At 47.5% G+C, this 27,554-nt stretch overlaps 1 long non-coding RNA gene across 10 annotated transcripts; it reads right to left on the bottom strand.

Annotated features, from left to right (window-relative positions):
• Positions 1-27,554, bottom strand: LOC113028215 (uncharacterized). 10 transcript variants are annotated; one of them, XR_013910931.1, is made up of 9 exons: positions 27,260-27,554; positions 21,863-22,011; positions 9,702-9,781; positions 2,553-2,728; positions 1,977-2,469; positions 1,330-1,491; positions 1,039-1,077; positions 742-863; positions 1-599 (listed from the first exon to the last, which is right to left on the bottom strand). It is a non-coding gene; the product is annotated as an uncharacterized LOC113028215 (long non-coding RNA). The 10 variants fall into 10 exon arrangements; XR_013910929.1 differs by having other exon boundaries at positions 2,553-2,733; XR_013910932.1 differs by lacking the exon at positions 21,863-22,011.

Below are 27,554 nucleotides of genomic sequence, written 5' to 3' on the forward strand. Positions count from 1 at the left end.
TTGAAGTCAGAAATCCAAATCTTTATTAAAAAACAGGCGGCGGTAACAAACAGGAAGACAAGCAGTCCATCAAACAGTCTACAGGGTCAAACATACAGAGAATTCAAACAGCAGTAAAAAATAACTGGACACTGAAAAACATAAAGCAATGTGTGACGCAATAAAAGGAAGCAGCGCAGTATATTCACTGAATTATCATCAATTACAAAAGAAAAACGACGATTTCTAAGGATTATTTTCTTAAATGCAGTTAGATTGTGGCTGGTAAAGATGGAAACATACAGAATGTAAACTGTGTGAGTTTGTGAACTTTGTTAGTAACAAATGAGGTAAAAAAAAAAACAACCAAAACAGACAAAACACAGAACGAGGCTCTCAGTATTCATTCATAATTAGAAAGAAAAATTCTGGTCGTGGATTTTTACAGTCTTAGTTCCGCTCGCTGTCATCATTATAATCATCATGATCAATGGCGAGGTCCTGAGGTGGGTGGGGCTGTCTCTGGTGATGTCACCATGAAGGAACAGCATCTGGCACGTGTTGCTGAAACATCCCAGTACACTGGTGTAGTTTCCTCTCCAGCTGTTTGACATGTGACACTTGAACATTAAGGGGAAGAAGAAGAAACAGTGTTAGGTCAGGTGACCACATGGATTCTAAAGTAACTGACAGGAAGTAACCAGGCCGTTAGAAATGGATGGCATGTGTTTAGAGTTACTGGAGTTGGGTAACTGTACTTACCAAAAGCAGCAGCACACAGATGACAGATCAGATGCTGAATGTTGCGGGAACATGCTCATGTGTGGTGGTCATTCAGTGCTGCTCCAGCAGGTTAGACAGTCCAAGACTGATATACTGCCCATCTGAGAGTTTGAAAACACACATGCAAAGATTTATTTTGTATTACAGTCAAAGTTGGATGTTCATTTTTGTCCTTTAAAAATGTTTGTGTATTTGAAAGCACTAACATTTAAGGATGACTCTGATCGTCTCCTTTAAAGGGGAGACAAGTGTATCCACTGATCTACGTCACTTTACCTGGATGATGACTCCTCTCCCCCTCACTCAGAAACACTCCTAATATAACCAAGCAAATAAATAATATTGAAGATTTACTTACATCATTACAAAAACAGCAAAAACATCTCCCTGTGATTTTATTTCTCCATTCCTGCTGAACATCAGGCAACAAATATCTCAATAAATCACAGTAAAATGTAAAGCACATATTTTCTCTGCTTTGTCTAACCTCTGCAGAGCCTCTGTCAAGAAAAACATAACTGTAAGCATAAAACAAATATACATTTCATAACACGTCACTGGACAAACCTTGGTCAGTTGATTTCCTCTGTGCAGTGCAGACGAACATCAGTCAGCGAGTCACGGTGGTGAGATGGACTGGTGTCCTTTGTGACTCTGCTGGTTCTTCTGAGGAAACACCACCGTCTCTCCACACCGTCACCATCTGTGAGCACAAACTGCCGCTCTGCTCTGCCAGCATGTAAGAAATCAGATATCACACACACACAGGGGTGAAGAAACATCAGAGCTCAACTTTGGATACTTTAGATCTAAACAGATCAAAGTAGCTCTTAGTTTCAGCAATCAGTGAGCAGACAAACAATGATACCAAACTGATTCTGTATGAATACAATATGGTATTTTCAATGCAGGTGTCAAATTAATTTATTAAAACTAATACAGATATATGTATATTTTTTTGATAAATTAGTTTGCTAAATTATAAGAATATATATATTTTTTTTCATTTAACAATTGCAACTGAAAGAAATTAAATATTGAACAAAAATATATTGTCACATTCTGAGCATGTTCAGCATGCTGACAGACTTGAAGTTGCTACAGATTTTAAGAAGTGATAATTATAGGGAAGAAACTTCTCTTTTTCATCCGTTTAATCAAACATTTGATGCCTTAGATGTCTCAGTCTATAGCATTCTGCAACTACAACTAACCTGAGGCTTGGATTTGGCTGCAGGTGCCCCTGTACATCCTTCTCAGCAGCACACATGTGGGTACCATTTAATCCCACTTCTTCCTGAGCTTTGCTTCATCACAAGACCAAAGGTGGCATCCCGTGTCACAGTCTTATCATCATCCAGAAGAAACATTTGAAGAAACATCATGGAGAAGAAACATTTACACGCCTCCTGGTTTTGTTTTCTGATCCTGCAAAAAGACTGAGGACAACAAAGCCCAGAGAACACGAGATACACAACATCCAACATTCAGACTCAACAGCCTCCATAAATGAAGAGCACCAGGTTGGTTCAGTTATAGTAGATATGAGCATACTTCACATTACTGGGTATGAATAATAATGAGGAGGCAAACTTTGAAGATGCAGAGCATGATGTCCCATCATCAGACTGTAAACAAACATCCACCAGGCTTCTTTGTTGCCAAAATTGATGATTCTCCTATCAGGGATCAGTAGCGTGTATTAACCTGTGGTATAAGCAGCAGTCACTGAAATATTACTCTTTCAGATAAGAAAGCCAGGGTGGGAGGGATCTCTGCAACTGACTTACCTCTGCAAGTGTGAAGCTCAACAAAAATCTGACTCTCCAGTCACAGACAAACAAAAACCTCCAGCTGGGAGATAGAAAACGCTGTCTGGGTCCTGCTGGATGTTGCTGGTCAGAGTCCCACATTAGCAGAGTGCTTCTTGGTCCCACTGACCCATGTGGACAGCGACTGTGGAGAACTGTTCTGGAAAACAGAGAAGAGAATTAAAATAACAAAAAGCCAAACAGGATTTCCACAAAGACTGTCTTGGAATCAGCAATCAAAAAAATCACTGGTTCATATTTCAATTAAATATGAACAGGTTTCTTAAATGTACGCAGTTCAGATCTGATTTAATTTAATTTCCTTCACACAGCACATTTGTCCAGGCTGACAGGTAAACATAGAATTAATCTCAGGTAACATGACTCATAGTAGAGATTCAGTAAGAAAGATTGCAGGCTCTAATATTATTATCACACAATCCAAGGACACACCAACAGCTCAGATTTGTAGAACTATTTAAACAAATGTCTTCTGAATATTCAATTCATGTTCACAGTGGGAGGGTGGGGGGTGTCGTGGAATTTTTTAAATAAAGTCTGCAACACAGAAAGAGCTGTGATCAAGCTATTTATGACTGCGCCGACACACATCAAACATCACAGTTCAGTCATGTCAGCTCTGCCATAGAAGTTGTGCTCCTACGCCTTTATGCATTCCAAGGAAGAGGAGGAAGTTACAAACTGATCCTACCACACTTCAACAGATCAATGGTTATGCTGTTTTGTGCCCTTGGCCTTATCAGCACCTGTAAAGGGAGTTGTTTTCTCAAACTGCTGACGCTGAAGTAAGTTCATCTAGTTTTAGAAACTTTCACCGAACAGTAACAGTGTCACAACTAAGCATATGCATAAGCACTTAAATACTTTAAATGAGTATAACAGAAAATTTCTATAAAAAAGGCTAGAGCCTGTCCCAGTAGTCATAGGTAGAACACATCTGGACAGGTCACCAGTCTGTCAGAGGACTAACACAGAGACAGACATCAGAGTAACAAATCCATTTAAAATTAATGTAAGTTTGCTGCAGCTGTATGTATGAACATGTGTTTCTGTGCTCACAGTCCACCTCTCAGGAACCTGCAGTTCACTTTTAGTCAACTTTAAACAGACCTTACAAAAGGCTGATGTGGCTGGATCAGTAGTCTGATTTAAGTACGATACCTTAAACCAGGGATTAATCTGGTACATCGCTTCACTGCAGTCTTATGTATTTTCCCCACACCTGAATAAAAAATACTGATATATACAAATAACAGCTTCAGCTGATGCAGCCTGACTCAATCCTAAATGTTCAGCACACAGAAGTACCGTTTAAAGTTTAGTGATAACCTGAGTCACTGATCATTTGCAGTATTACAGAGTCTGGCAGTCTTTGCATGATGTCCACGTCACTGTAAGTTTCTAGCTGACTCTCAGGTGTGACAGGTGTGCCAGCAGGAAAGAGTAATAATAACCTGCATCCTGAGGTTTGTCATGCAGGATTAAAGGAGCCAGGCTTTGTTCACAGAGCTAGGATTGTATTTTACACTGACCCTGGGTCAGTATAAGTATCATACAGTTTAAACGAAGCACTGAAACTTGCACATATTTATTACAGATGCACTGAAGCTAATCGAGATATTTGCTGTCAATCTGTGGCTGCGATTAAACACTTTACTGAAAACTTTATTAACTAGTAATTTCATCAGTCATGACAGAAGCTAATATTTCTGTGCTAACATCGTTTAAACAGTAACAGCTTTACTCCAATATAAGCTAATGTTTACACCGTAACTTTAAGCTAGCACCATAAAGACGGTAAAACACGTAATAATATTGTAACATTCACAAGAACCAGACGGTTGGGTCTCAGTTTGTCCGTTTATTCGGCACATAAGCAAGCGGGTTGCTAACTCCGGGGAGAGCGTCCTCGTACAACTCCTCTCTCCAGCCTGGCACACACACACACAAAAACAACCAGGTCCCCCCTCCCCTTCCTGTACCACAACCAAACATGAATCTTAAAGGAACAACAACAGTGTGCAGAGATCACCAACATGTCACTGTACAATAACACTTAACCATCGTTACACTGCCCCCCCAGCAATAAGTTCCTCGTCCCCGAGGGAACGACACAGTCTCTGAGGCGGGGTGGTAGCCTACGTTCCCTCCTTGACCTCCTGAGCCCCTGAGGTGGACGTGGAGCTTCGGGGCTTTGGGGTGGAGAGTCCGAGGGAGGGGAACGCAGCCCCGGTCGGGGGTCCCTCTGAGCAGGGTCACGGACGCTCTGTACACGTCCCTCTGGAAAGGAGGGGAGGGACTGCCCTCTGTAGGGGGCCATCCGGTCTCTGTGCAGCGCTACTATCCTCCCCCTAGGAGGCAACTGCACCCTGTAAACAACCTCCCCTACTCGCTCTAGGACGCTGCAAGGCCCCACCCAGCTGCTATCCAGTTTAGGACACCGTCCCTTCTTCCTCTTTGGGCTGTAGACCCACACCAGCTCCCCAGCATGGAAGTGCCTCCCCTTAGTGGTGATGTCGTAATTCCTCTTTTGGCGCAGGCCTGCCTTCGCCAGCTGCTCTCGGGCGTAGGAATGTGCAGAATCCAGCCGGTCCTGCAGCTTCCTTGCGTAGTCCTGGCCCGGTGGGGCCTCTGGCGCATCCGGGGGCTTCCCAAAAGCCAACTCTGCAGGAGTTCTCAGCTCTCTCCCTAACATGAGCAGGGCAGGCGTACATTGGGTGGAGTCCTGTACTGCCGACCTGTAGGCCATGAGGGTAAGGGGAAGATGGTAATCCCAGTCCCGTTGGTGTTCTGAGGTAAGGATGGCTAGCTGCCTGGCCAGCGTCCTGTTAAACCTTTCCACCAGCCCATCGCTTTGGGGGTGAAGTGGGGTGGTGCGGGTCTTCATAATCCCAAGGCGTTCGCACATGGCAGCAAATACCTTTGACTCAAAGTTACGCCCCTGGTCACTGTGGAGGGTCTCTGCTGTTCCAAAGCGGCTGAACATCCCCTCCACTAATACATCAGCGACAGTCTCAGCCTCCTGATCTGGGATGGCTTATGCTTCCGGCCACTTGGTAAAATAGTCCATTGCCACAAGAACATAGCGGTTTCCTCTGTCTGTGCGAGGAAATGGGCCCATGACGTCCACAGCTACTCGCTCCATTGGGGCTCCTGCTGGTTGCTGCTGAAGCTGAGCCTGGGACTGGTCCTGTGGCCCTTTGTGTGAGGAACATGCATCACAGCTGCGGCAAAAGTCCTCCACGTCCCTCCGCTGTTGACCCCAGTAATAGCCCTGGCGGAGGCGGCGGAGAGTCTTGGAGACCCCAAAGTGGCCGGAGCCAGTGCTCCCATGGCAGGCTTCCAGCACAGCTGACCTCAGCAACCTTGGCACCACAACCTGCCACCTCTCCTCCCCCGTGGCAGGATCCTTCCAGGCACGCTCCAACACCCCCTCCTTCAGCCTGAGAGCTGCAAACTTGGCCCATAGCCCCCTGGTACAGATGGAAAACCCAGTGACCTCATCCCAAAGGGGTTGCTCCCCCTTCTCCAGCCACTGCAGGACCGGCAGCAGGTCCGTGTCTTGTTCCTGCCGTGCCCTCCACTCCGCTGCATCCACCACCAGAAGAGCCCTGCAGGCGAGCTGTGCTGCTCCGTCTATTGTCGTGAGTTCCCGCTCTATTTCCTCTCGCTTCTCACAGTAACGGCAGCCAGCTGCAGCACATGGGCGGCGAGAGAGGGCGTCTACGTTAGAATGGTGCGTCCCTGCTCTGTGCTCCACAGTGAAATTGAAGGCTTGGAGCTCCTCCAGCCAGCGAGCCACCTGTCCCTCTGGCTCCCTGAAAGACATCAGCCACTGAAGGGCAGCATGATCAGTTCTGATAACAAATGCTGTGCCGCACAGGTAGTACTTAAAGTGTCTCACCCCCGCCACCACAGCCAACAGCTCTCGTCGTGTGACACAGTAGCGCCGCTCACTCCTGTTCAGGACCCGGCTGAAATACGCCACCACCTTCTCCCCTTCCGGCCCAACCTGCGACAACACCGCTCCCAGCCCCACATTACTTGCGTCAGTGTCCAGGACAAAAGGCAGGGCGGGGTCAGGGGGGGCAAGGACTGGGGACTCTGTCAGCGATCTGCGGAGGGTGTCGAACGCCTGCTGACAGTCCCGGGTCCAGATGAAGTCACGGTCCTTCTGCAGCAGGTGGAAGAGTGGTGCGGCTATGGAGGAAAAGCCCTTCACAAACCTGTAATAAGACGCCAGTCCTAGGAAGCTTTTGAGCTGTTTCTGGTCTGCTGGTGTGGGCCACTCGGTAATGGTGTGAATTTTTTCCTCCAACGTGCTGATGCCCTCACGACCCAGCTTGTGGCCCAGAAACTCTACCTCCCTCCTCATGAAGTGGCACTTGTCGGGGTGCAGCTTCAGGCCTGCAGCCGCCACCCTCTCCAACACTTGTCTCAGGGCATCCAGGGCAGCATCAAAGGAGCTCCCGTGCACTAGAAGGTCATCCAGGTAAACCAGACACCGTTGCCGTGGGACGCCAGCCAGCACACTGTCCATAAGCCTCTCGAAGGTCGCAGGAGCGCTGCAAAGACCAAAGCTCAGGACTTTGAACTGCCATAGTCCCCTGTTAGTGCAGAAGGCTGTCTTCGGTCTGGATTCCGGGGACAGTGGCACCTGCCAGTAGCCACTCCGCAGGTCCAGGGTGGAGAACCAGGAGGACCCGGCTACTAAGTCGAGAGACTCATCAATCCTGGGAAGGGGGTAAGAGTCCTTCTTCGTCACTTTGTTGAGTGGTCTGTAGTCCACACAGAAACGCATCCTAGGACTTTTTTTCTTAGGCACCATCACCACTGCGGAGGCCCACGGGCTATCAGATGGCTCTATGATGCCCGCCTTCATCATTTCACACAACTCTCTGTCCGCAGCCTCCTGATGAGCCAGGGGCAGGCGGCGTGGGCGCACTTTAATAGGCTGGGCATCCCCGGTCTCAATGACGTGCTCTACCAAGTGTGTCAAGCCAACATCACTTTCTTTCAGGGCAAAAATGTCACTAAATTCTTTTAGTACCTGCCATAGACTCTCTTGCTGCTGTGGAGTCAGCCCCTCACAGTTCTTTGACCAGATACTCCTCACTGCTAAGAGCCTCTCCTCCTCCTCCTCCTTCTCCGCTCGCTGTTCTGCTGGCGGGTCTGCAGGGGTCTCTGCGGTGGAGGTGGATGCTGCGGCAGATGCTGTGCAGACCGGGGGAGGAATAAGCGGCACCTTCTTCCCATCAGGGATTACGAGGAAGCCTTTGCCTAAGTCCAGTACACCGCCAATGGCTCGTAAAAAATCCAGCCCAAGGATGCAGGCGTCCTGCACATCAGCCACCCAGGCAGCATAAGACACACCGAGGTCCCCCACCTTGAACTGGAACACTCCCCTCCCTCTCATTGGGGCCAGATCAGCGGTCACAATCTTAAGTTGCACATTAGTCGGTATCGGTAGACAATATCGGGTCGGACCAGCGTTGCATTGGACCCCGTGTCCAGCAGGGCCGTACAGGACACCCCCGCGATCGTCACTGGAACATGGCAAAAGCCGCCAACCTGGGTCCAGCCCACAGCGATGGCCGCACCGGGTGGAGGTGGCGGTGGTGTGGGGATGTCGTTCTCCCAGGCCCGTGTACTCCCGCCTACACGGGCCCGTGGGCGTTTCCCTGAACCGCTGCAAGCTTGGGGCACTGCCTGATGAGGTGTCCGGGTTGTCCACATCCCCAGCAGCTCTGTGGTCGGCGGTGTGGGCCAGCCCGAGGGGAAGGCGACTGCAGCGAAGCCGCCTGCACCAAACTGCACAAGCCCGCTGGCGTCTCCATCTGTTCCACAGGTGCTGACACAGCCCTCACCACGTGTGCATCATCAGCGCCCCCAGAGGATCCTGCAAGCATCTCCCTCTCCAACGCTAGCTCCAGGGCTGCACTGAGTGTGGCCAGCCGAGCAAGCTGAGTTTGCATACGGAGCTCTTTAGGGCTCAGGGCCTGCAGGAACTGGTCCCGAGCAAACCCCGCTTGCACTGATGGTGGCATGCTGTCATACGCCCTCCGGCAAAGGCACTCGATTTCATGGGCCAAAATGCGGAGGGGCTCGCCTGGCAATCTGCGTCTGTTGTGGAACTCCGACCTCAGCAGCACTGGTTGGTTATACTGCCCGAAGCGCCTCTGAAGTGCTCCGACCAGAGCATTATAATCTCCCCTCTGCTCCTCGGTCAGCAGCAGCAGGCATGCAGCTGCATCCTCCCACAGGCACAAAGCCAATTGGAGAGCTTTATGTTCCTCAGACCAGCCAGCTGCGACAGCTAACAGCTCGAACTGTGCGATAAACACTTCCCATGGCGTCTTGCCGCTGAACTTAGGCGTTTTTATATTCGCTGCAGCTTGCTGGGCGCCGCCATGTTTGTTTACATCACGTGACGGCGCGCCAAGTGAGGTCGACTCCTTCCCGCCGGAATCGCGGCCGCTGTGCGAACAGTTCCCGAGCCTAGTCAAACCTGGAGAAAATCCAGCCTCGGCAGACAGCCGCAGCGCCGTTTCCCTCACTCCATGGGCGGGCGAGCGCGGACGAACCTCCCTCTCCTCCCTCTCCTCCGTCTTCTTCTTAATCTTGCCCGGCAACATCCTCGTCTCGTAACGGCAAGCGTCGCCAGCAACAGGGTGTCGGGCGTTCTGGGGTTCTTTTTTCTTTCTTCACTTCTGACACCAATGTAACATTCACAAGAACCAGACGGTTGGGTCTCAGTTTGTCCGTTTATTCAGCACATAAGCAAGCGGGTTGCTAACTCCGGGGAGAGCGCCCTCGTACAACTCCTCTCTCCAGCCTGGCACACACACACACAAAAACAACCAGGTCCCCCCTCCCCTTCCTGTACCACAACCAAACATGAATCTTAAAGGAACAACAACAGTGTGCAGAGATCACCAACATGTCACTGTACAGTAACACTTAACCATCGTTACAATATCTACAAATGCATCTTAAAGCTGTTATATTAGCACTCTGTGTATTACTAACATAACCACATTAACATTACTGACACTCGCTGACTTTTAATAGTCATTCTATAAATGCTGTCCGTTTAAATGGTCTTACCTGTACACACTGCATATCCACCGGATTCCAGCCAGAGTGGATTCTGGAGTCTTCCCACGCTCCTGTTAGTGATCCTCCATCTGGATGGATGAGAACAACCTTCTGAACAATCTAGCAGGAGATGGCCCATATCTATGGGACTGATTTGTGCTAATAACGCCCATTGTATGGACTGATAACAGCCGAAGCGGGTGAATAAAGTCACCCAGTAGCTAGCTGTACCATTACCCAGCATACACCACTCCCTCCGTAAATGCAATAAACGATACAAAAGTATCGTTCTACCTGTTTTTCAGGTAGTTGTTTACATTATATAATTTATTGTGTTCTGTATACGTCACTACAATATGATTTGGAAAATGTCTAAATATACCGACAACAGGCACTTCCGCGGCAATCTCTTCAATCGGAGGACCCTTCACGTCAATTCCCGACGCGAGAGGGGTACCCTGTGCGTCCATAAGTGAAGCAGAGGGAGCCTGACCATGCGTCACACGTTTGACGAGTTGGGAGTGAGAACGTGTTGGATCAGAGGGCCCGGTGGCGCCAGTGTCCGGCAGCCTCGCCTCTGTCAGTGCGCTCCAGGGTGGCTGTGGCTACAATGTAGCTAGACATCACCAGTGTGTGTGTGAATGGGTGACTGGATATGTAAAGCACTTTGGGGTCCTTAGGGACTAGTAAAGCATTATATAAATACAGGCCATTTAGCATTCTTTTTCACTGACTTTGATACATTGAGTGAAAATTACAAAACAATGACAATAAAAGGAGAACATTTCTGTATTTTTAAATATTTGCTTGTTAATCAAGCAACATGTTGTGTAATTATCGAAGTTCTTAAAAAATATACTTATACATACTTCGTATAACGAAAGTATAACGAGACAGGGGGAAGTAAAACTGAAAACACTTACATGAGACAGACCTCAGAATAAAATAGGAAGTACACAGAGACAGCCTGGAGGGAGAAAGAGAACATAGAGAAGCACACGATGGGATGAGGAAATACAGAACACAAGGAGTGGGACAAAGCACAATACTCACATCACTACATCCACTAGACACACAGAGGGAGACACATGGGTCAGCTTCACAGAGGGAAATTACTAAACAAGAACATAAGAAACTAGACCCTATAGAATAACTAAAGACTTAGTGAGGACTTCAAAAAGGCAAAAACACAGGAACTCAAAACACTGGGTTGAAAAAAAACCCAGGACCCTGACAGCAAGTATCTATAAACTGCCAAAAGGTGAAATTACGGTGGTTTCATAATTGGTGCATTTTGTGCTGGTTGTGTAATTTTTAAAATCATTGCCTAAAATTGGTTAAATTACAAAGATGTATTAAAAGAGAATAGGATTTTCTATATTATTCTTAAAATATCCCAAATTTAATGTGTTTTAACAATAAATGTTATTACATCAAATTACTTTACAAAGAACTACACATATTGCTTGCACCATCTCATGTCACCTGTGGTTGTCATTGTAAAACTAAATCTGTAGAGCAAAGCCCAGACCTCCCTCTCCCTGGCCACCTCTTCTACCTTGTCCAGGGGAACACCAAGGCACTCCCAGGCCAGCCAAGAGATCCCTACAGCCTTTCCTGGGTCTGCCCCGGGGGCCTCCTCCTAACAGGTCATGCCCGGAACAACTCACTCAGCAGCTCTACTCTGAGCCCCTCCTGGATAGCCGAACCCGTCACCCTCTCTCTAAGGAAGAGGCCAGCAACCTTTAGATCTATCCCATTTCCACTGCTTGTATATGCAATCTCGTTCTTTTGGTCACTACCCACAGCTTGTGACCATAGCTGACATAGATCGACCGATAAATTGAGAGCTTTGCTTTTACACTCAGCTCTCTCTTCACCACGATGGACTGGTACAGCATCTGTATCAGTAGAGCACCAATGGCAGCACCAATCTGTCTGTCGATCAAGCATTCCCTTCTAACATCACTCATGAACAAGACCCAACATAACAACATAACATTGCCACCTCCTGGTCAGTTTGTGTGTAAAGATTTGTACCTGGGTAAGACATGGTGTCAGGTGCAGTTCTTAGCAAATGAGTTTTGGACAGGGTGGAGGAGGGAGTATCTTCTTAATCTCCAGCAAAAACAGATATGGCTTGGGGATAAAATAAACACCAAGGTTAATGATATCGTCATTATCCAAGAGGACAGTGCTCTGCAAAATTACTAAAGACTGGCAAGACTCACAGAGGTGTATCCCAGCTCTGATGGAAGAGTCGGAAAGGTAACAAACAGGGAAAACGCACATCTAAGCCAGTTCATCTTGATAGGCCAGTGCAAAAAATAGTTCTACTGTTTGAAGCAGAATACGCAAATGCTGTAAATCAGGCGTCTCGAACTCCAGGCCTCGAGGGCCGCTGTCCTGCAGGTTTTAGATGTGTCCTTGATCCAACACAGTAGATTTAAATGGCTAAGTTACCTCCTCAACATGTCTTGAAATTCTCCAGAGGCCTGGTAATGAACTAATCATTAGATTGACGGAAGAATAAATCAATCTGCAAACAAAGAACCGTGGTGTCATGTATTACCTGAAGGGAGTGAAAACTGGTGTGGTTTTCTGGTGATTCAAGTTTCAATTTGTTATGTGTTCCTGTCGCGGGCTCCTCTCATAAACTTTTCCCAAACAAATATAGGCGTAGTAAGGAAGAGTTGGGAGTGTATACTTTATTATGCCGGCCTCCCAAGTGCACAAAGGATTATACAAGGAATAAACAAGTAACTTCATCCAAAACAAAACAAAACAAACTAGTCACAGAGCTCAAGTGGCTGAACCAGCCTTCATGTTACCCTCACTGTAACATCTTACAAACTACCAGGTAGGCCCCAATAGCCTCCCTTTATACTCTATTGCCCCTTCCTCTAGGCATAGCATTCATCCATCATTTCCTTCATTAAACAATATTTATTCTTGGCTCATTTCTAGATATATTTACTATAATATTAACAATTCCATTTATGAGTACTTTCAGGCAACCTACAGTGTTTCGTAATAAGAGACAACCCAAACCAAAAAATAATGCAGTTCACATGACCCTCTATTGCACGCAAACCCACCATTTAAACCCCAGAACACCGTTCCTAGTTAAATTTACCCTTTTTACCCTTTTTAATTTTTCATATTTATTTCCTATCTTATTCATAGCCTTTTCCTTTTTTGTTTTCTTTAGGTCACGAGCAGTTGTCCAAGCATTTCACTACATATCGTACTGTGTATGACTGTGTACGTGACAAATAAAATTTGAATTTGATTTGATTTGATTTGACCTTGTAATCGGCGATCACAGGGAGACTGCATCACCGGCAGTCTTACCAGGTAGACTGCCGGTGGCCAGCATAAGTGACAATTTATGCTGGCCACCCTCTGTATCTCTCAAAATATTAGCTTTCACCCCTCCCCATTTATCTGACCGGTTGGCTTAACGACGTAACACCACTATAACATGGAGCGAAGAGTGTGGACTTTAACTGCGGTTGTGCGTGCATCACCCCTTTCTACCCGGAGGTTTGCGTTGTGCGGCAACCTGGAGAGGTAATCTGCCATTACATTGACCTAGTGGTTTCAGCCAGAGAACTGCTGGTGCTCCCTACCATTCTCTGAATTATTTTTATTATTTTATAATTTTATTATTGTGTTGGGTTATTATCTTAAAATTTGACATAAAAACTCAAAATTAGGGTTAGGGTTGGTCTGTCACTTATTAACTTGAAATAACCTCTCTCTCACACTCACACACAAACACACACACACACTATTTCACTTATGGATGGCAAAAAGTTTTCATTCATAATTAATTTTTTCAGTGATGTAAAAAAGCTTCCATAGTAAGCCCTAGAGAAGGTTTTGTGGAAAAAAATTAAATCCCAGTAGATCCACAGTTTCTGAAATGTTCAGGTCAGCCCAATTGGCACCAACAACCATGCCACACTCAAATACGAATAAATCTTCTTCCATTGCTCAGTTTGAACTTCAGCAGGTAATCTTGACCATGTCTACGAGTCTAAAAGCATTGGGTTGCTGCCATGTGATTGGATAATTAAACATTTGCATTAAAGAGTCGTTGAACACAAACTGTATCTTCATGTGGTGCTGTATAAATAACTGTCTCTCAATACAAGTTCAAACTTTAACAGGGAGCAAAAATCCCAAAACCACATGAGGCGACCTAGTGAATGACCTGCAGAGAGCTCGGACCAAAGTAACAAAGGCTACCATGAGTAACACATTACGTCGCCAGGGACTCAAATCTTGCAGTGCCAGACGTGTCCCCCTGCTTAAGCCAGTACATGTCTAGGCCTGAAGTTTGCGAGAGAGATGAGAGATTTTTAATATCTTGCTGCATTTTGTATAAGTTCATAATCAAGTTTTTTAAAAAACCACTAAAGCTATTCTGTTAAACCTGTATGCAAAAAATACACTGCACCCAAAATATTTCATAGTTCAGCAATGCACAGAAATGCACAGAAGTCAATAATTTTTCTACAATAATTAAATAGGTTCAACATCTTTCTTCAACAGAATTGCAAAGGAAAAGGTACCGTAGCTTTCTAGGTTATACATTTGACTTAATAGTTACTATATACAATAATGGATTTCTATACATTTTACATCAGACAAAATCTTTGGTTGTAAGATTCAGATAATTATTTATTAAAAGCTAGACATGACAATTAGAAAGAAAAGTATGTTTTTGTGCCCCCCTTTCCCTGTTGATGCCCTACCTGGCCCCCTGGCAAAACCATGCTAGATCCGCCCCTGCACAGTTACCAGCTGTCAGCTACATAGAAAAAGATCCTGGTGGAGAAAGTAATATTAAATAAATTCTAATAACAGCTTATCAAGCTAAAGCGTGCTGCTGTTGTTCAACCGCTGGTTTCCTCTTTCTGGCACAAAGTGGGCCAAAAACAAACAAGAGAGACGACCCGCGACAGAAAAGCCGATCAGCTGATCATTGATCAGTTTCATGATTGAAGTAGCAACAGGAGAGGGAGGGGGAGAGAGGCACTCGCTCCATATATCGGTTGATAAGCTTAATGCTGGAATGCTTTGCTGACATTCAGAGATGAACTTACACACTTGCTTTACTTCTCTGGGATAGCTTTCTCCGAGATGAAATGCTGGTTTGGCAGCATGTAGCCAGGCTCCAAATGCTCAAGTAGGCCACCGACAGGTCTGGCACACCACAGCCGCTCTATCACGAGATGCACACTGCTCCCACGTTATGAGCTGGGTTACATCACTAGTTTTGTGAGGTGCTTTTGTGACAATTAATAAACCGGATTACATTTTTTATTTCTCTCTGATAGCCAATCCATTAATTTAGGTCAGTATTGGACCGATACTGATACATAATATCGGATAGGTCCACCTCTAGATGAAACCAAAGTAGAACTTTTTGGTAAAAAACTAGAGATGGAGCAATCTGATAAGCAATCTCCTCTTGCCTCCCTTTTCCTTCATCCACCTGCTGGCTTACACCACTTGCTAATGTTATTGAATCTGTGGAAGCTCCGCGATAGCCACCACACAAAGTAACGAATAACGAGCCTATCTAAATCCCAGTAACAAGTAACGCGTTCCTGGTTTTGGCATAATAACTAGTTACCGTGCTCGTTACCAGAATAATAACGTAGTTACTGTAACGCGTTACTTAATAACGCGTTAGTCCCAACACTGGTGCTTACACATGGCCCACATATCACAAAGAATGATGGCCCTTTTTTGACCCAGATCTGGTTTGCCAGAGGTGTCGCACACATGGGTCAGCACAAGACCAGTTGCAGACACACTGCTGGCCCTGTGCTGGTGCAGAACAGTTATAGCTCTGGCCCCAGATGTCAGCCTGATGTGTACCTTAATCAAGCCATGTAATAACATGTGCCGGAACATAATAGTGCCAAATTAACATGACAAAACTCTTTGCAGGCAGTGAATGGACTGATTCTTATATAGCACTTTTCTACTCTCTTGGATTACTCAAAGTGCTCTATACAACATGTTAGGGCTGGGCCATATCATACCGTTCATGGTAATACCGGTATAATGTTGGGCAACAATAAGAAAATGAAATATCGCGATAGAATATGGGTAAAACACGCATGTGCAGTGCCTTTGTTTTCCTACACACATGGCGGAAAAAGCATTTTGGCGACGGAGAATGAGAAGGGTGAAAGCAGATTGTTGAATGAAACGGATGAACCAGAATTGGTTTGTAAAAATGCTGCAACTTCAGTGGTGTGGAACTGGTTTAGCTTTTGTCCGTCAGATACACAACAAAGCACTATTTTTGGTAGAGCATGCTAGCGGGCCGTCATTATTACCGTGTTTTTTGGAAAATACGGCACACTTAAAATCAATCCTTTGATTTTTCTGAAAGTCGACAGTGCCCCTTATAATCCCGTGTGCCTTATGTTTGGATTCTGGTTGTGTTTACTGACCTCGAAACGATTTTATGTGGTACACGGCGCTCAAAAATCTGGCAAATGTTTTAGTACGACTTTGCTAAGCTACATACCGCACTGCTTGATGGATTGTTGGAGCATTACGGCTATTGTAGGCAGGAGCCTCGCAGAGTGATACGTACTGTGCTTCAACATAATATTACCGTATTGTGTGTGTTCAATCTCTTTTAAGTTTTGTGGATATTATACATGGTTATGCTGAGGATATGCCGGCCAATTTCCACTGGAAATGCCTTTTTGTTAAACTGTCAGCAAGGAATTTGCATTTGCACTGTTAAATTTTTATATAACTTTAATGCACATAAAAAACAGCTGTTTGTTTAAGTGAAAATACATTGATGGGGTTTATTGTTTGTTTGTTTGTTTTGCACCAATAAAGTTGTGGAGTTGTAAAGTATTTTGTCTAGTGTCAATTATATCGTCAGTTATATCGTTATCGCAAATTTTCAAATGTATATCGTGATAAATATTTTTGGTCATATCGCCTTGCTCTACAACATGTCACATTCACACACTTTCTGTGAACTGAGTGCTTCCTAACTACATTCAAGCACATTCACACTCTTGACAGGCAGATTGGAGGAGCCAGGGATCAAACCACTGACCTTCAGATCAATAGGTGACCTGCTCTACCTCCTGAGCTACAGCCACCCAGTGGTAAACATGAGTATACCATCACTAGGTTTTGGATAAAGTATACACTCACAAACCTGTCAAACCTGCAAACATTGGCTACCACACCAGTATAGTATTGTGTTGGGATTTAAATATATATTCTTAGTGCTTATTTTCTGATTATATTGTTTTATGTATAAGAGAGGGCCAGCTTTGAGCGTAAACTAGGTCACACACTCAGAAAAATTATAGAATAGAATAGAATAGAATAGAATAGAATAGAATAGAATTCAACTTTATTGTCATTGCACATGCACAGGTACAGGGCAACGAAATGCAGTTTGCATCCATCCAGAAGTGCTTTAGTGATATAGATATATTACAATATATATTAGCAATAATATAGATATGTGAGTATATTACAGAAATGGGTCTATTATGGTATGTTATAATGTACACGGTATGAAGTATGTTGTGAATATTCTATAACTATAAGTATGTACAGGCTGTAGTGAGTACAAGCTATGTACAGGATATGAACAGGATATAAATATGAAAAACTATACAGAATATGAAATGAAATAAATAACTTTACAGAATCTGGGATATACAGCTATACAGAAATGGGAACTATGCAAGTTGTAAACAGTTGTAGGATTAAAGATTATCGAATGTACAGAATGATTATTTACACAGAGCTATACAGTAGTGCAGTTAAGATAAGTGAGGATGTAGATAGTTTCTACAGAGGCTATATAAAGTGCTAGTGGTTGTGAGTGGTGGTTCAGTCCATGTTATTATTGTGTTTGAGGGTACAGTTGTCCATTGTGGGTGTGTGTATGTTCAGTCCATGAGTTTAACGTGGGTCAGATGTCAGGAGGCAGAGTTCAGGAGTCTGACAGCTGTGGGGAAGAAGCTGTTCCGGTACCTGGTGGTCTTAGTCCGGAGGCTCCTGTGGCGCCTCCCAGAGGGCAGGAGGGTGAAGAGTCCATGTGATGGGTGACTGGGGTCTTTGATGATTTTCCCAGCCCTTTTCAGACACCGCTTCCTGTAGATGTCTTTTATGGCAGGAAGTGGTGCTCCGGCGATGCGCTGGGCAGTTTTCACGACCCTCTGCAACGCCTTCCGGTCCGAGGCAGAGCAGTTCCCGTACCAGACTGTTATACAGTTGGTCAGGATGCTCTCGATGGTGCAGCGATAGAAGTTCACCAGGATGTCTGAGGACAGGTGGTTCTTCCTCAGAGTCCTCAAGAAGAAGAGGCGCTGGTGAGCCTTCTTGACCAGCTTGGAGCAGTTGGTCGTCCAGGTGAGATCCTCGGAGATGTGGACTCCCAGGAACTTGAAGCTGCTCACACGCTCCACAGCCGTCCCCTTAATGTGGATGGGTGGATGTGGGTCAGCATTCCTCCTGTAGTCCACGATGAGCTCCTTGGTCTTCTCGGTGTTAAGCAGCAGGTTGTTTCTGTCGCACCACTCAGCCAGACGATCCACCACCTCCTCCCTGTAGGCGGCCTCATCGTTGTCACTGATGAGGCCAATCACCGTGGTGTCATCTGCAAACTTAATGATGGTGTTGGAACCATCAGCAGGTCTGCAGTCGTGGGTGAAGAGGGAGTAGAGGAAAGGGCTCATCACACAGCCTTGTGGTACACCGGTGTTGTGGTACACCGGGCAGGGATAGCTCAGTAGGGCAGGGATAGCTCAGTAGGTAGAGTGGTTGCCCCATGATCGGAAGGTCGGGGGTTCGATTCCCCTTAACAGCTACCCTGAGGTACCCCTGAGCAAGGTACCGTCCCTACACACTGCTCCCCGGGCGCCCAATGGCTGCCCACTGCTTCACTGAGTGAATGGGTTAAATGCAGAGAGCAATTTCCCCACGGGGCTCAATAAAGTACAATAATGTACAATAATGTACACAATAATGTGTTCATTGTGATGGTAGATGAGCAGCGGTTATCCAGCCGGACATGTTGGGGGCGGTTGGTCAGGAAGTCCAGTAACCATTTGCAGATGAGGGAACTGATACCCAGGTCTGTCAGTTTCCTGATGAGTTGTGAGGGGTGGATTGTATTGAATGCTGAACTGAAGTCTATAAACAGCATTCTGGTGTAGGTGTTGTTGTTGTCCAGGTGTGAGAGGACAGAGTGCATTGCGATGGAGACTGCATCCTCTGTGCTCCTGTTCCGGCGGTATGCGAATTGGTGGGGGTCCAGGGTGGGGGGGAGACAGGATTTGAAGTGTGCTAGGACCAGTCGCTCTAAGCACTTAGTGATGATGGGGGTGAGTGCTACTGGGCGGTAATCATTGAGGCAAGATGGGTTGGAGTTTTTGGGTATCGGGACGATGGAGGTGGATTTGAAGCAGGCCGGTACCACAGCGTGGGCCAAGGACAGATTGAATATGTCTGTGAGCACTCCTGCAAGCTCCCCAGAACACGCTCTGAGAACACGCCCGGGGATGCCATCAGGGCCTGCAGCCTTGTGGACATTGATCCTGCTCAGCACCGCTCCTACATCGGTGGGGGAGAGAGTCATAGGTTGGTGGTCTGGCGTCATGTCTGCTTTGGTTGTGGTTGTGGGGTTCCCTCGCTCAAAACGAGCATAAAAGTTGTTGAGCTCGTTGAGGACGGAGACATCAGAGGATGCGGGGGAGGGTTTGGTGGTCCTGTAGTCTGTGATGGTCTGGAGTCCTTGCCACATGCGTCGGGGGTTGGAGTTGGAGAAGTGTTCTTCTACCTTCTTTTTGTAATGGTGTTTGGCTTTTTTGATGCCCTTCTTTAGATTAGCCCTGGCTGTACTGTAGGCGTGTGCATCTCCTGACCTAAAGGCAGTGTTGCGGGCCTTCAGGAGGAGACGAACATCCCGGTTCATCCAAGGCTTCTGGTTGGGGTACATGGTGATCCGTTTCTGGGTGGTGACACTGTCTGTGGTTTTGGAGATGTAATCCAGTACAGATGAGGCGTACTGGTCCAGGTCTGTGTGGGTGAACATATTCCAGTCTGTGTTTTTAAATCTGTCCTGGAGCACTGCGTCTGTCCCCTCTGGCCACACTTTAATTGTCCTCACAGCAGGTTTCACACGTTGGATGAGTAGTGAATACCGAGGTGTGAGGAACAGGGAGAGATGGTCCGATTGTCCAATGTGGGGGAGGGGTGTGGCTTTGTAGGCTCCAGCCAGGTTGGAATACACATGGTCTAAAGTCTTGTCTCCTCTGGTGTGGCAGGAGACATGTTGGTGGAATCTGGGGAGGACTGTCTTTAAGTTGGTGTGGTTGAAGTCGCCAGCAACAATAAAAGCAGCCTCGGGGTGTTTATTCTGGTGTTTGTTAATGGCTGCAGAAAGTTCTTTCATGGCCAACCTAGCATTAGCGTCGGGGGGTATATACACGGCAGTGAGTATGATCGAAGTGAATTCTCTGGGGAGATAATAAGGTCTGCATTTGACCATTAAAAACTCCGCATTAGGTGAGCAGTGACTCTCAGTAGTAGTGGAGTTCATGCACCAAGCATTGTTAATATAAATGCACAAACCTCCACCTCTGGTCTTGCCGGAGTCATCTGCTAGCCTGTCGGCTCGGTGTGTGTGGCGTCCTGCTAACTCGATAGCATTGTCCGGGCAGCTGTTGTTCAGCCATGTTTCGGTGAAAAACATGACATTTGAGTCCATAATCCGTCTGTTGTTAGTGATGGAGAGCCGTATCTCATCCATTTTGTTTGCCAGAGAACGGACATTGGCGAGAAAAATACTGGGTAAAGGCAGCCGGTGTGGTGTTAGCTTTAGCTTAGCCCGTAGCCCTCCGCGCCTACCTCGCCTTTGTTTACGATCTCGGCGCCGTCTGCGTGCACTTCCGCCCAGCCGGGGAGAGTGGGCAGTCTCCGGTGTTCTGGAGATCTCTGGGATGAGTCGGAGATCGGCGATAAAATGCAGACGACTTTCCTGTTTATGGTTCTTAAATGGTTCTTCAGATGTCTTCATGGTTCTTTAAAAAACCATCATACGTCAAAGAACCTTTTTATTTTGTGGATGGTTCTTCAGATATAACAAATGGTTCTTTAAAGAACAAAAGGTTCTTCATCTTTAGCAATCTAAGTTTGATGGTGTAAATGGCATAAATATTTATTCACTATAATGAGGCTGTGAATTATACTGTGTGTTTTCTTTGTGTGCATGTGTGTGCGAAGGGGGAGGGCGGGATACCTGGCAATTACCCTTTAAGAGAAGATGGTAGGAAACTGAATATTCAAATAAAAGTTAGAAATATTTGCAAACAGTAGACACAATACACACATTCAAATACTGTACTTTAGTTTTAAATTTTAATAAAGCATTACTATTTTCTACTCCAAGGCATTACTTTTGAGATTATTATATATTTTTGAAAATATAGCATAATGATAATACTAGTTATTGTAAACTTTACAAACCACCCAGCAGTATGTAAAGTCAAATTATAAAATACAAGTAAATAACAATTGCAGAACAGAATGTCAGTGTAATGAACACACACTTCGTTTTGATAAAGTGCACTGCTTAGGTAAATGATCTGAGTAGTTGTTCATCACTGAGCAATTTGTTAATATGTGTTTCGAGCCAAATAAATGACAAAAACGAGAGCACAAAGCTTCACTTTGTACAAGCCTGCTATTACAGTTCTCCTCTATGCAGACGACTTTCCTGTTTTCAAGGCACAACTTGGATCTGCTGTACGAATCTTATGGATACACACTAAATGAAACAATAGTGTGCATGACTCCAGATTCTGATCCCTCATCCTAATATGGTCCCAACATAGCAACAGCAATAAAGAAAATGTTAAGGCTTCAAAATACAAAGTCCATAAACCAATGGCTGACATGGGTTTTATCATAAGGGTGATAAATATGCAGATTTCAGTCTGTCTTAGAGATTTGATGTTCATTTACCTGCAGATGCCCTATATGTGCCTGTTCCATGGTTTTTCACAACGTTTTGCACATCACTATTTAATACAGGAAGTAGGTGAACTAAAACAAGTCATCTTTCTTTGTGAGAGGACCATACTAATGAAACAAACCTCAATGACATCATAGGGATCCCTAAAGATGCTCCTGCTGCTTCTCTTCCTCCTCATCCTAAGCTTCCTTCTCCTTGTCCTCGCCTTCCATCCAATTGTAATTCAACCTAATTGTGTTTCTCCCCTTCCTCTTCCTCATTTTGTTGGAGCTGTGAACACAATTAATGTGAATCTGGATTAATTTGTGCAAACAAGAAAAATCTACAGCTTTTTGGTCAGAGGTGCTCTTGTGATTTAAGCCGGGTAGAGTAGATTTATGTGTTGATGCTACCTGCTTCAGCTCTGGCTGCTGAGTGATATTTACACCCTGGCTGGATTACAAACTTTAACCATGTGCTGAACTTTGGCCCAGCGTTGATACCTCTTGTTAGTATAACGACCTCTTCTTAGCTTAATGTATGATGGTGGATAAATGAGATTGTGGAGGTAAGCATCAACGACACAGCTCTCAGTTCTCACTCCTTCTTTATTCGTCTCCAACATCAACTGCGCATATCGCGCCACCAAACACAGGAACACACTTCCTCTACACTGGGTGTGAGTGGAGCCCTCTAGTGGTCCACCACACATGCCCCCCCCCCCCCCCCCCCGAACACCCAGCAGAACTAGTCCAGGACCCGGGGCTTAAGCAAACGGCCGGAGCGGCTGAACTGGGGGGGTGGGGAACTGACAGAGGGCAACCCAGCCCGGGAGCGAGGCTGGCACTGGCGGTCAGAAAAAGCTGAAGACGACTCGGACTCCGTTGATTTCGGGTCGCTCCTGGGGGAAAAAACAGAATCCATCAGCCCGGTGGCAGGTGGGCGGCCGCGGCGAGGGGCCTGGGCCGGGACCACCTGATCCTCTTGCATAACATGTGCAGGCTTAAGTCTGTCAACAGAGACAACTTCCTGCCGACCACCAAAGTCCAAAACGAAATGTTTGTTGCCTGGTTTAAGAACCCTGTATGGCCCGTCATATGGTGGACGCAGCGGAGTCCTATGGGCATCGTGCCTGACGAAAACGAAACGAGCAGAGTCCAATGAACTCGGAACAAAGGTGTCAGGCAGGCAGTGGTGCACAGGACCAGGAACAGGAAATGAGTTTCTTGGGGGGCGAAAAGGCAACAAAGAGGTATCGAAACATGGGGGAGGGCTCTCAGGTAAGAATTCCCCGGGGACCCGGAGAGGCTGGCCGAGGACCAGTTCAGCCGGGGAAACCCCGAGGTCTTCTTTAACCGCGCTACGCAAACCCAGCAAAACCCACGGAAGACGTTCGACCCAGTCGCCACTTGTCAAGGAAGCACGGAGCGCGGCCTTAAGTGACCGGTGAAACCGTTCGCACATCCCATTAGCTTGCGGGTGGTATGCTGTGGTGCGGTGGACCTTGACTCCCAGGCCGTCAGCCATAGCAGACCAAAGCTCGGAAACAAACTGGGGGCCCCTGTCCGAGGTAATGTCAGCAGGGGGGCCGAAACGTGAAACCCACGTTGACAAAAATGCCCTGGCCACCGTCGCCGCTGTCGTGGACGCCAGGGGTACCGCCTCCGGCCACCTGGTTGTGCGGTCCACCACAGTCAAAAGGTGCGTGAAACACTGTGACTGCGGCAAGGGACCAACCAGGTCCACATGAACGTGATCGAAACGCCTACCCGGGACACGGAAAGGCTCGAGGGGTGCCTGTGTGTGCCGGTGGATTTTCGAGCGTTGGCATGGGATACAAACCGCCGCCCATTCTTTCACCGTCTTGCGAAGGCCCGGCCAAACAAACCTGGCGCTGACCAGCTTGACCGAGGCCCGGACGCCGGGATGAGAGAGGGCATGCACCGAGTCAAAAACACAACGACGCCACGAAAGGGGAACCACCGGGCGGGGGCGGCCGGTGGAAACGTCGCAAAGAAGGCGCAGACCGCCATCCCACACCGGGGTGTCCTCCAGCACGAGGCCCGTTTTTGTTGACTGAAGGGCAAGGACGTCCGGGTCAGCACGTTGCTCGGCGGCCATGGCAGCGTAGTCGATGCCGACATACACCGGAGAAACCAACACACGTGAGAGACAGTCAGCAACGTGATTGGACTTACCAGCCACATGCTGAATGTCTGTGGTAAACTCAGAAATGGCCGCCAACTGGCGCTGCTGGCGTGCGCTCCATGGGTCAGAGACCTTGGACATCGCAAACGTCAAAGGTTTGTGGTCAACGTACGCAGCAAAGTTGCGACCCTCGAGGAAAAAACGAAAATGCCGTGTTGCGAGGTGCAGGGCCAGCAACTCCCTGTCAAAAACACTGTACTTGCGTTCAGCATCCCGGAGCGTACGACTGAAAAAGGCGAGCGGTTGCCAGAGACCTGAAACCCGCTGTTCCAACACTCCGCCCACTGCCACGTCCGAGGCGTCGGTGGTCAACGCGATCTCCGCCGACGGAAGCGGGTGGGCCAGCAGGGCGGCGTCAGCCAGCGCAGACTTGGCTGCGGAAAACGCACGGACGCGTTCAGGCAGCCAGTCAACCGGATCTTTGGCTGTTTTACCTTTTAAGGCAGCATAGAGTGGCTGTAGCAGGTGGGCAGCTCTGGGGAGAAAGCGGTTGTAAAAATTTATCATCCCCAAGAACTCCTGCAACGCTTTAACCGACGTGGGACGCGGGAAAGCCGAAACGGCCTGGACTCTGTCGGGCAACGGAACCACACCTTCAGCGGAAATGCGGTGCCCGAGGAAATCCAGAACAGGCAACCCAAACTGGCACTTGGAAGGGTTGATGATCAGGCCGTGCGCTTCCAAACGCTGGAAAACCTGGCGCAGATGGGACTCGTGCTGTCTCGCTGAGCAGCTGGCCACCAATATATCGTCCAGATAAACAAAAACGAACGGCAGCCCACGCAAAACGGAGTCCATCAGCCGCTGAAAGGTCTGGGCGGCACCTTTCAGGCCAAACGGCATGCGCAAAAACTCGAACAAGCCGAAGGGGGTAATGACAGCGGTTTTAGGAACGTCTTCGGGGCGCACGGGAACCTGGTGATACCCCCGCACCAAGTCAATTTTAGAAAAAATCGACGTTCCGGCGAGATTGGCAGAAAAATCCTGAATGTGGGGGATGGGGTAACGGTCATTCTCCGTGGCATTATTTAAACGGCGGAAATCTCCGCATGGCCGCCACCGACCGTCCGATTTGGGCACCATGTGAAGCGGAGAGGCCCATGCACTGTTCGAACGCTGTACAATGCCAAGGCGCTCCATGGCTGCAAACTCTTCCCGAGCGACGGACAGTTTCGCGGGGTCGAGGCGGCGCGCGCGCGCGAACACCGGGGGCCCGACCGTGGGAATATAATGCTCAACCCCATGCTTCGTTACCGTGCTAGAGAAATTAGGGACAGACAGCGATGGAAACTCTAAAAGCAAACGCTGAAAAGCATCCCCGGAGGTCACTACATTAGCCCGAATCAGGGGCTCGGCGGCCCGAGTAAAACAGGGTAGCGAAGAAAACGAGAGAGCATCGATTAAACGTCTGTTAGCGACATCGACAAGTAGTCCATGAGCACACAGGAAATCAGCACCCAAAATAGGTACAGAGCTAGCAGCAACAACAAAGTTCCACTGGAAATCCCGGCCATGAAAACAAACAGTCACCAACCTTTCCCCAAACGTTTTGATGGGAGAGCCGTTAGCTGCAATGAGCTGCGGCCCACAGTTCGCTGCTAGTCCGTCGGCAGCGGTAGGGGGAAGGAGGCTCTTCTGGGAGCCGGAGTCCACGAGAAAACGTCTCCCGGAGCGCGAGTCCTCTATGAAGAGCAGCCTTTCTGTATTGCCAGCGGTCGCGGCTGCTATGGTGCGCTGGCGGGTCCGTTTCCCTGGGCCGTGAAAGCGCAAGGCGGCAGGCAGCGACGCGCTCTGTCGCCAAAACGCTGATGGTAGAAACAGATGCTCTTTCCGCGGTGCCGGCGTGTAGCAATCCCTGCCGTCAGCAAGGGGGCGGATGCTCCGGGGGAGGCAGGTGGAGGCGTGGAAGGTGCCGCCGGCGTGTCCGTAGCCAGGGCGTGAACGTCGAAAGTGCGGCTAGCCAGGAGAATGCGATCCGCTTCTTCAGCCAGGGAGCGATAATCCTTCGCAGGCAGAAGCGGAGAGTTCGCGAGGACAGCTCTCACGGCGGCCGGTAGTTGGCGAAGGAAGAGGTGCACGAAGAGGAAACCACCGTCATCCGGCCCGAGCAACGATAGCATGTTCTCCATGAGCTCGAGCGCGGTACCGCCACCCAAGCCTGACAGGTTGAGGAGCTTTTCGGCTCGTTCGGCGTCGGAGAGGACATAGCGCCGAAGAAGCAGCTCTTTGAGGGCGGCGTATTTCCCTTGGGCGGGTGGGTCCCGGAGGAGCGCCATCGCGCGACGGGTGGCCAGCGGGTCGAGCAAGGCCACCACATGGTGATACTTCGTGTCGTCAGCCGAGATGCTGCGAAGGGCGAACTGAGCCTCCACGTGTACGAACCATGACGGGGGGTCATGGAGCCAAAAGTCCGGCAGTTTCAGCGCCACAGCGAACGTAGCTGCAACAGGAGGCGGAGGTCCGGCGGCCGCTGATGCATCCATAGCGGAGTGTGCGTTATCTACGGCCCGTTGCATGCTCGAGTCAGGGGTCACCAATGTGGAGGTAAGCATCAACGACACAGCTCTCAGTTCTCACTCCTTCTTTATTCGTCTCCAACATCAACTGCGCATATCGCGCCACCAAACACAGGAACACACTTCCTCTACACTGGGTGTGAGTGGAGCCCTCTAGTGGTCCACCACAAGATATACAAAAAAATTAACTATATTACAAAAGAACATCTATCTTGGAAACATCAAATGACCGGAGCATAACTTGTCAACTAGTCCGAAACTAAGTTATGCAGGAACAGTCAAAGACACACCTTCTCATGTCACATTTCTATTCATTTGTATATAATTAGATTAGACAATGAAGAGTCATCTAATCTAATTATTCATTCAAAACTCTTATGCATAGCTGTATTTTATACAGCTCATACAGAATTCAAAGTAGAGGTTCATGTGAGTATTTAATGTACGGCTCAGATCTACAGAATTTCAGAGTTTCTAGAGCAGACACAGAGCTCACATCACAACAGGCTTCAGGCGCCATTTTAGTGACTTTAATAATATATTAAATTTTAATTTCGGTCTAGCTGACATTGGGTTATGTACGCAGCACGCAATTGAACCACATATTTTAGAAGCCAAAGGTTCAAATTAGCTGGGAGCAGCTTCACTTAATTATAACAGTGGTTTTGTTAGGAAAACAGTTGGATACTAATTGCGCTGACCTCAACAGCTAACGTATCTAGCTAATTGCTACTGTTAGCACAACATTAACAGCAAGCTACAATGACGAGTAACAAAAATAAAACAGTAATAAGGTTTTAATGAAAATGTTTTACCTTTTCTAACAGTCCCAGAATCCACAGCTTCAAAGTCCAGCAGGTACTGAAGACTGTTATCCGTTTCGCTGTCACCGTCCGTGAGTTTTTTTTCCCGAAAGGTCAAGGTCCGCCGCTCGCACACTCTGTCTGCGCATGCGCATCTCAACGACTGACCCCCTCCGTCCGCTCCCGGGAGGTTATAGTATGACGTGTTCTGATGTCACTCTCTCTCTCCCTGTCATTTATTTGGCTCGAAACACATATTAACAAATTGCTCAGTGATGAACAACTACTCAGATCATTTACCTAAGCA

The sequence above is a fragment of the Astatotilapia calliptera genome, chromosome 8, assembly GCF_964374335.1.
Source record: "Astatotilapia calliptera chromosome 8, fAstCal68.1, whole genome shotgun sequence".
NCBI classification, from domain to species: Eukaryota; Metazoa; Chordata; class Actinopteri; order Cichliformes; family Cichlidae; genus Astatotilapia; species Astatotilapia calliptera.